The sequence below is a fragment of the Arachis ipaensis genome, chromosome B5 (assembly GCF_059453495.1).
Source record: "Arachis ipaensis isolate K30076 ecotype BB chromosome B5, ASM5945349v1, whole genome shotgun sequence".
NCBI classification, from domain to species: Eukaryota; Viridiplantae; Streptophyta; class Magnoliopsida; order Fabales; family Fabaceae; genus Arachis; species Arachis ipaensis.
Genome location: NC_142440.1, coordinates 91,902,133 through 91,911,741, shown reverse-complemented (window position 1 = coordinate 91,911,741; position 9,609 = coordinate 91,902,133). Strand labels below are relative to the sequence as shown.

Genomic DNA, 9,609 nt, shown 5'->3' with positions numbered 1-9,609 from the left:
TAGTCGTTGAGAATGCTCCATTTAGACTTCTGTAGCTCCAGAAAATCTCTTTCGAATGCAATGAGGTCAGATCTGGACAGCATCTGTAGTGCTTTCTCTGTCTCTGAATCAGACTTTTGCTCCAGCTGCTCAATTTCAGCCAGAAATTACCTGAAATTGCATAAAAACACACAAACTCAAAGTAGAATCCAAAAATATGATTTTTTCACTAAAACCTATAAAAACTTAATAAAACTTAGACAAAACATACTAAAAACTATATGAAAATGATGGCAAAAAGCGTATAAAATATCCGCTCATCAGAACACCAAACTTAAACTGTTGCTTGTCCTCAAGAAACTAAAAACAAAGTAGGATAAAAAGAAGAGTAAGATATAATAAATCTCAGAGTTTCCAATGAAACTCAGTTTCAATTAGATAAGAGGGACTTAGTAGCTTTTTGCTTCTGAATAGTTTTGGCATCTCACTATCTATTGAAACTCAGAAGTGTTGGTCTCTTTAGGAACTTAAAATCCAGATGATATTATTGTCTCTCCTTGTTCAGTTTTTTTTTACTCTTGATCACAGCTTTTAGAGTCTTGGCCGTAACACTAAGCACTTTGTTTTCCAGTATTACCACCGGATACATAAATGCCACAGACACTTTTACTGGGTGAACCCTTTCGGATTGTGATTCAGCTTTGCTAGAATCCCCAGATAGAGGTGTCCAGAGTTCTTAAGCACACTCTTTTTGCTTTGGACCACGACTTTAACTGCTCAGTCTCAAGTTTTTCACTTGAAACCCTTACACCACAAGCATATGGTTAAGGACAGCTTAGTTGAGCTGCTTAGGCCAAGATTTTATTCCATATAGGCCCTCCTAACCATTGATGCTCAAAGCCTTGGATCCTTTTACCCTTGCCTTTTGGTTTAAAGGGTTGTTAGCTTTTTGCTCTTGCCTTTTGGTTTAAAGAGCTATTGGCTTTTTCTGCTTTTTATTTTTTTCGCATATATATATATTATTTTTTTCTTTTGCAACATGTTTTTTCTTTTTCTTTTTGCTGCTTTTTCTTGCTTCAAGAATCAATTTTTGGATTTTTTAGATTACCAATAATACTTTTCCTTTTTCATCATTCTTTCAAGAACCAACATTCTTAATTTCAATTTCAAATATGCACTGTTTATTCATACCTTCAGAAAACTAAAGCAATGCCACCACATCAAAATAATTGAACTATTCTTATTATATAACTTGAAATTCATGTATCTCTAAATTCTTTTCAAATAAATTTTTTTTTTAAGTAATGGTAGGAGATATATGAAACATTTTATAGCTTAAAGACATAGATGGAAATGATCATGCAATAAGAACAAGAGAACAAATAATACAACATAACAAAAAATAGAAAAATAACATAAGAAAAAGGAGATTAAGGAAACGAAGCCACCTTTAATGGTGGCGGCTAGTACTCCTCCTCGAGGACCCAATGTAGTACTTAATCTCTTCAATGTCACTCCTTTGTATTTGTTGTTCTTTCCTCATAGCCCTTTGGTCTTCCCTTATTTTATTGAGGATGGTGGAATGCTTTTGATGCTTCAACCTCAATTGCTCCATATTATTGTTTAATTTTCCAAGAGAATTATGCAATTGGTCCCAATAGCTTTGAGGAGGGAAATGCATCCCTTGAGGTATCTCAGGGATCTCATGTTGAGGCGGCTGTACAGGCTCTTGCGCATGCTCTCTAGTTTGCTCCATCCTCTTCTTAGTGATAGGATTGTCCTCCTCAATGGAGATATCTCCCTCTATGATAAATCCAGCTGAATTGCATAGATGACAGATGAGGTGTGGGAATGTCAACCTTGCTTTGGTGGAAGGCTTCTCAGCTATCTTGTACATTTCTTGAGGGATCACCTCATGTACTTCCACCTCACTTCCAATCATAATGAAGTGGATCATAATGGCTCTTTCAATAGTTACTTCTGACCAGTTGCTAGTAGGAATGATAGAGCATTGGAGGAATTCCAACCATCCTCTAGCCATGGGCTTGAGGTCAAGCCTTCTTAGTTGAATGGGCTTGCCTTGGGAATCCCTTTTCCACTGTGCTCCTTCCACACAGATTTCTGAGAGCACTTGATCCAGTCTCTGATCAAAGTTGACTCTTCTAGTGTAAAGATGTGGGTCTCCTTGCATCAAGGGCAAGTTGAACGCCAACCTCACACTTTCTGAGCTAAAATCTAAGATTCTTCTTCGGACCATGGTGCTCCAATTCTTGAGATTTAGGTTCACACTAATGTCATGGTTTTTCGTGACCCATGCATTAGCATAGAACTCTTGCACCATTAAGATTCCATCCTTTTGGATGGGATTGGTTAGCACTTCCCAATCTCTTCTCTGGACCTCTCTTTGGATTTCCGGATACTCATTCTTCTTGAGCTTAAAAGGGACCTCAGAGATCACCTTTTTCTCTGCCACTACTTCATAGAAGTTGTCTTGGTAGGCTTTGGTGATGAATCTTTCCATCTTCCAAGATTTGGAGGTGGCGGCTACTACCTTTCCTTTCCTCTTTCTAGAGGGTTCTCCAACCTTGGGTTCTATAAGTGGGAATGGAAAGCAAAAAGCAATGCTTTTCCAACACCAAAATTAAAAGCTTTGCTTGTCTTCAAGCAAAAATAAAGAAAAAAGAAGAATGGAGAAGAAGAAGAAGAAAATAGAAGAAGATGGAGGGAGAGAGCAATTTGGCCAAGGGCTTTGATGTGTATGAGAGGTGTGTGTATGAAGGGTTAGTAAGAGGGGTATTTATAGGAGTGGGCTAGGGTTGGGTTCGGTCATGGGTGGGGTAAATGGGAGGAAAATTTGATGTTGAAGTGGGTGGAGGTTGCTGGGAGTTATGATGGTTTTGGGAAAGTGATATGGATGTGATTGGGCTAGGGTTTATAGGAAAGAGTGTATGGGGAAGTGTGAAAATAAGTGGGGTAGGTGAAGATGCTATGGGACCCACTGGACCTGAGAAGCTAGGGAATTCAGATTCCTGCCCTCTGCATGGACGTTGAACGCCTAGCACTATGCCCATAGCTAGCGTTCAACGCCAACAATTCTGCCATTATGGGCGTTGAACACCCAACCAGTGCTTCCTGGCTGGCGTTCAATGCTAGCAAGACACTCCATCTAGAGTGTTTTGTTTTCATTGCTGAACCTTTTTGTCTCTGTTCTGACTGCTGCACATGATCATGAACCTAAATAAATAAGTTAAAGAAAAACAAAATTAAGGAATTAAAAAAAATAAAAATAATTAATTAGGGTTAGGTTGCCTCCCAACAAGTGCTCCTTTAACGTCACTAGCTTGACGGTTAGCTCCTTACGGAGATTGATATGGGCTCAGAATTTCACCCTTTACAATGAACTTTCTTTCTGTCTTCTCATGAATGAGCTCCCCATGCTCTAGAGACAAGACACGACTCACTGTATGCGGTATGACTGGCTTCTTGGAGAAGACAACTCTCATGCCAGGTGAGAGGCCTTCAGTGGGACTTTCTTGTCCCTCCAGCCTTTTGGTACTTTCTTCCTAGTACCTTTGTTTTCAGTGCTTGTTAATGACTGCCCAACACCAAACTTAGAATTGATGTTTGGGGGTTTAGTAAAGCTCTGCACTGAAAGAGATGGTTGGAACACTAAGTGTTGCACAGTTATCTCTCTTTTTTTAGAGGGATAGTTCGGGTGAGGCATCCTGAACAAGATGTGATCCTCTCCTAGTTGTAGAATCAGTTCTCCTTTTGCTACATCAATAATAGCATTGGCAGTGGCTAGGAAAGGTCTTCTAAGGATAATGGATTCATCCTCATCTTCCCTAGTATCTAAGATAATGAAGTTTGCAGGGATGTAAAGGTTTTCAACCTTCACCAAGACATCCTCTACTAAGCCATATGCTTTCTTCATTGATTTGTTTGCCATCTCTAGTAAGATATTTACAGTTTTTACCTCAAAGATTCCCAGCTTCTCCATTACACAGCGTGGATGAGGTTTATACTTGACCCTATGATGAGCGGATATTTTATACGCTTTTTGGGGATAATTTCATATAGTTTAGAGTATGTTTTAGTTAGTTTTTAGTCTATTTCTAGTAGTTTTTAGGAAAAATTCATATTTCTGGACTTTACTATGAGTTGTGTGTTTTTCTGTAATTTCAGGTATTTTTCTGGCTGAAATTGAAGGAGCTGAGCAAAAATCTGATTCAGGCTGAAAAAGGACTGCTAATGCTGTTGGATTCTGACCTCCCTGCACTCAAATTGGATTTTCTGGAGCTACAAAACTCGAAATGGCATGCTTCCAATTGCGTTGGAAAGTAGACATCCAGGGCTTTCCAGCAATATATAATAGTCCATACTTTGCATAAGGATAGACGACGTAAACTGGCGTTCAACGCCAGTTCTCTGCCCAATTCTGGCGTCCAGCGCCAGAAAAGGATCAAAAACTGGAGTTGAACGCCCAAACTGGCATAAAAACTGGCATTCAACTCCACAAATGGCCTCCGCACGTGAATTGCTTAAAGTCTCAGCCCCAGCACACACCAAGTGGGCCCCAGCACACCAAGTGGGCCCCAGAAGTGGATCTCTGCATCATCCATCATAGTCCACTCATATTTTGTAACCCTAGGCTACTAGTTTAGTATTTAAACAACTTTTAGAGACTTATTTTGTATCTCATGACATTTCAGATCTAGACTTTGTATTCTCTGACGGCATGAGTCTCTAAACCCCATTGTTGGGGGTGAGGAGCTCTGCTGTGTCTCGATGAATTAATGCAAGTATTTCTGTTTTCCATTCAAACACGCTTGTTCCTATCTAAGATGTTCATTCGCGCTTAACTGTGATGGAGGTGATGATCCGTGACATTCATCACCTTCCTCAAACCATGAACGCGTGCCTGACAACCACCTCCGTTCTATATACGATTGAATGAGTATCTCTTAGATTCCTTAATCAGAATATTCGTGGTATAAGCTAGAACTGATGGCAGCATTCATGAGAATCCGGAAAGTCTAAACCTTGTCTGTGGTATTCCGAGTAGGATTCAAGGATTGAATGACTGTGACGAGCTTCAAACTCCTGAAGGCTGGGCATTAGTGACAGACGCAAAAGGATAGTAAATCCTATTCCAACCGGATCGAGAACCAACCGGTGATTAGCCGTGCTGTGACAGAGCACGTGAGCGTAGTTTTCACTGGAATGATGGAAGGTAGCCATTGACAACGGTGATCCACCAACACACAGCTTGCCATAGGGGGACGTGCGTGCGTGAACAAGAAGACAGAGGAAAGCAGAGATTCAGAAGACAAAGCATCTCCAAAACTCCAACATATTCTCCATTACTGCACAACAAGTAACTTTTAATTTATGCTCTACTGGTTACTCACAATTCAATTGATAAACATAATTGACTTCCTGACTAAGATTTACAAGATAACCATAGATTGCTTCAAACCAACAATCTCCGTGGGATTCGACCCTTACTCACGTAAGGTATTACTTGGACGACCCAGTGCACTTGCTGGTTAGTGGTACGAGTTGTGAAAAGTGTGATTCACAATTCGTGCACCACCCTAGGTCACACAAAGCCTTCTCAAAGGTCATGGTGCCTATGGTGCAAGGAACTAGGAAGCGTCCAGGATCTAGAAGGTTCTAAGGTAGCTTCTGTTGAACCAAAGTATTGAGTTCTTTAGAAAGCACTGGAGGTTCTTCCTCCAAAGGCTTTGTACCAAATATCTTGGCATTCAACTTCATGAGAGCTCCTAGGTACTAAGCAACTTGCTCTTCCTTAGTGTCTTCATCCTCATCAGAGGATGAGTATTCACCAGAACTTATTGATAAACCACTATTTTATGGTTTATCTTGTGCTCAATTGAGTGGTTTTTATCAATTTTTTGCACACTTATTCATACTAATTACATAGTTTTACATTTTCCTTCCTAAATTCTGTGCTATGATTGAAAACATGCTTCTTTGTCCTTAAATTTGCTAATTTTAATCCTCTCCTATTACCATTCGATGCCTTGATATGTGTGTTAAGTGATTTCAGGTTTATAGGGCAGGAATGGCTTAGAGGGTGGAAAGGAAGCATGCAAAAGTGGAAGGAATACAAGAAGTTGAAGGAATTGCTAAGTTGTCCAGCCTGACATCTTCGTACTTAACTGACCATAACATGAGCTACAGAGGTCCAAATGAGACGGTTCTAGTTGCGTTGGAAAGCTAACATCCGGGCTTTCAAAATGATATATAATTTGCCATAGTGGCCGTACAGATAGGCAATGCGCATGCGTACTTGACGCGCACGCATTGTTCTGAAGAAAATCCAGCAACCTCTACGTAACAGAATTCACCCCCAACGATTTCTGGGCAATTTTTGACCCAGTTTTCGGCCCAGAAAACACATATTAGAGGCTACTGAGTGGGGGTATCCTTTCATTCATTCATTCACATAATTTTAGGTTTAGATGTAGTTTCTGGAGAGAGAGACTCTCTACTCTCTCTTAGGTTTTAGGAATTAGGATTTCTTCTTCCCAATTCCAGGTTCAATGTTCCTTTAATTTAGTTCTTTTCTACTTTTATCTATCCTAGAATTTTGGTTTATTTCTTTCCCTTTGTTGAATACTTTATGTTGACAATTGGTTTATGAACTCCATGTTATATTTGATTTTCTATTTAATACACTTTGAGGTATTTCAGATTTATGATTGTTTCTTCTATTTATGTTATTGATGCTTTCAATTTAAGCTAGATTTTTCCCCTCTTGTCTTTGGTTGAGTAATTAGAGACACTTGAGTTATCAAACTCCTTGTTGATTGAAAATTAGAATTTGCTGATTGATTTGGATCCCTCTAAAGCTAGTCTTTCCATAGGAGTTGACTAGGACCTGAGGAATCAAATTGATTAGTCCACTTGACTTTCCTTTATTTAGTAAGGGTTCACAAAGTGGGAGAAACGAACAATTCTTATCACAATTGATAAGGATAACTAGGATAGGACGTCCAGTTCTCATACCTTGCAAGGGTTTTCATGATTATTAATTTACTTTCTTGCCAATTTATTTCCTTGTTCCCTATTTCAAAAACCCAAAAGATACTTTTCTATAACCAATAATAAATCATACTTTCCTGAAATTCCTTGAGAGACGACCCGAGGTTTAAATGCTTCGGTTATCAATTTTATTGGGTTTGCTTTAGTGACAACCAAAAGTTTTGTACAAAAGGATTCTCTGTTGGTTTAGAAACTATACTAGCAACGAGACTTTATCTGTAAAATTCTTTATCTTCAAAAGCCCGTTCATCACTTATGCACTGGAGGAGTGCATGCAAGGGAACCTCTATCGTCTCTATATGAGCCTTGGCTTCCTTTACTTCTTGGATATGGATAACTTCAGTAGGTAATGAACATTTGGAGGTGTGCCATTACTGGCGTTTAACGCCAGTTTTTTTCCAAGTTGGGCGTTGAACGCCCAGGAGGGACCTCTTTCCTGGCATTCAACGCTAGGTTCTCTACCATTGAGGGCATTGAATGCCCAGTGAGGGATTCCTCCCTGATGTTTAGTGCTAGGCTCTTGGCCAGTTTGGGCATTGGACACCTAGTGAGGTCTTCCTTACTGGCATTTTGCGCCAGACTCTTGGCCAATTTGGGCATTGAACGCCCAGTGAGGTCTTCCTCACTGGCATTCAACGCCATCCTATTCTCTCCAGATTTTGTTTCATCCTCTATGGTGATGGTCTTGTACTCTTCTCTTGGGTTTACTTCAGTGTTACTAGGAAGAGTGTGAAGAGGAGTCTTAGGGATTCTCTTGCTCAGTTGACCAACTTGTATCTTCAAATTTCTAATGGAAGATCTTGTCTCAGTTATGAAACTATGAGTGGTCTTAAGAGGCTGGAGACTAGAATGGTTAAGTCAGAAAGGCTCTGCTTAGGAGTCTCTCTATTCCCCTGAGAAGATGGGAATTGTGGCTTGTTGTTGAACCTATTCTGGGTTCTTCCACCTTGATTGTTATTGACACCTTGCTGAGGTTTCTGTTGGTCCTTCCATGAGAGGTTAGGATGATTCCTCCATAAAGGGTTATAGGTGTTTCTATAGAGTTTTCCCATGTAATTTACCTCCTCCATGGTGGGTAGATCAGGATCATAAGCTTCTACTTCAGAGGAAGCTTCCTGAGTGCTGCCAACTGCAGCTTGCATTCCAGTCAAATGCTGAGAGATCATATTAACCTGCTGTGTCAAGATCTTGTTCTGAGCCAAGATGGCATTCAGAGTGTCAATTTCAAGAACTCCTTTCTTCTGAGAGATCCCATTGTTCACAGGATTTCTCTCAGAGGTGTACATGAATTGGTTATTTGCAACCATCTCAATGAGTTCTCTTACTTCTGTAGGAATTTTCTTCAAGTGAAGTGATCCACCTGCAGAGCTGTCCAATGATATTTTGGACATCTCAGACAGACCATCATAGAAAATTTCTAGGATAGACCATTCTGAAAGCATGTCAGGAGGACACCTCTTGATAAGTTGCTTGTATCTTTCCCAAGCTTCTTAGAGGGATTCACCTTCTTTTTGTCTGAAGATTTGAACTTTCACTCTGATTTTGCTCATCTTTTGAGGAGGAAAGAATTTGGCCAAGAAAGCATTGACCAGCTTTTCTCAGGAGTCTAGGCTCTCTTTTGGTTGAGAATCCAACCATATTTTAGCTCTGTCTCTAACAGCAAAGGGAAAGAGCATAAGTCTGTAGACCTCAGGATCCACTCCATTAGTCTTAACAGTGTCATAGATTTGCAAGAATTCAGATAGGAATTGATGTGGATCTTCTAGTGGAAGTCCAAGAAACTTGTAATTCCGTTGCAGAAGAGAGACTAACTGAGGCTTAAGCTTAAAATTGTTAGCTCCAATGGCAGGTACAGAGATGCTTCTGCCATAAAAATCAGAGGTAGGCATGGTGAAGTCACCAAGAACCTTTCTTGCCTCTCCTTCATGATTAGGCTCAGCTACCATGTCTTCACCTTCCTATTTAAAATTTTCTGAAAGGTTTCTTCCGGAGTGTTGTGCTTTAACTTGTTATAAGCTCCTCCTTAAAGTCCTCTCAGGTTCAAGATCAAGATTAAAGAGAGGTTCTTTATCGCTGTTCCTGGTCATAAACAAGAAAAAGAAACCAAGAAAAGAGGAGAATGGGAGCTCTATGTTCAAGAACAGAGAACTCCCTATGAGATGTGAAGAAGAAAGGAAAGAAGAATGAAGATAGAAGAAGGAGAAGAAGAATTCGAATAAAGAGAGGAGAAGAATTCGAAAATTAGAAGTAAAAAGAGAAACAAGAATTAAAATATTTTTTCTTTTTATTTTATTTATTTATTTAATTCAAAAATAGAAGCTAATTAATTAAAAAGATTTGAAAATTAAATGATAAATTTTCAAAAATAGAAGAGAGAGATAGAAGAGAATTTTCAAAAATAGGAGAGAGAAGAATTAGTTAAGAAGTTTTAAAAAAGAAGAAAGAGAAAATAAGTAACTAATAAGAAAGATTTGAAAACAAGATAAGATAGAAGATTAGAAAAGATTTGATTTCGAAAATATTTGAAAAAGTCAACAAGATAAGATAAGAATTGAAAAG

At 39.2% G+C, this 9,609-nt stretch overlaps 1 non-coding gene across 1 annotated transcript; it reads left to right on the top strand.

The window, feature by feature from the left end:
• Window positions 1-8,485: 8,485 nt before the first annotated feature.
• Window positions 8,486-8,594, top strand: LOC148564960 (small nucleolar RNA R71). Its single transcript, XR_015885561.1, has one exon. It is a non-coding gene; the product is annotated as a small nucleolar RNA R71 (small nucleolar RNA).
• The last annotated feature ends 1,015 nt before the right edge of the window (window positions 8,595-9,609 follow it).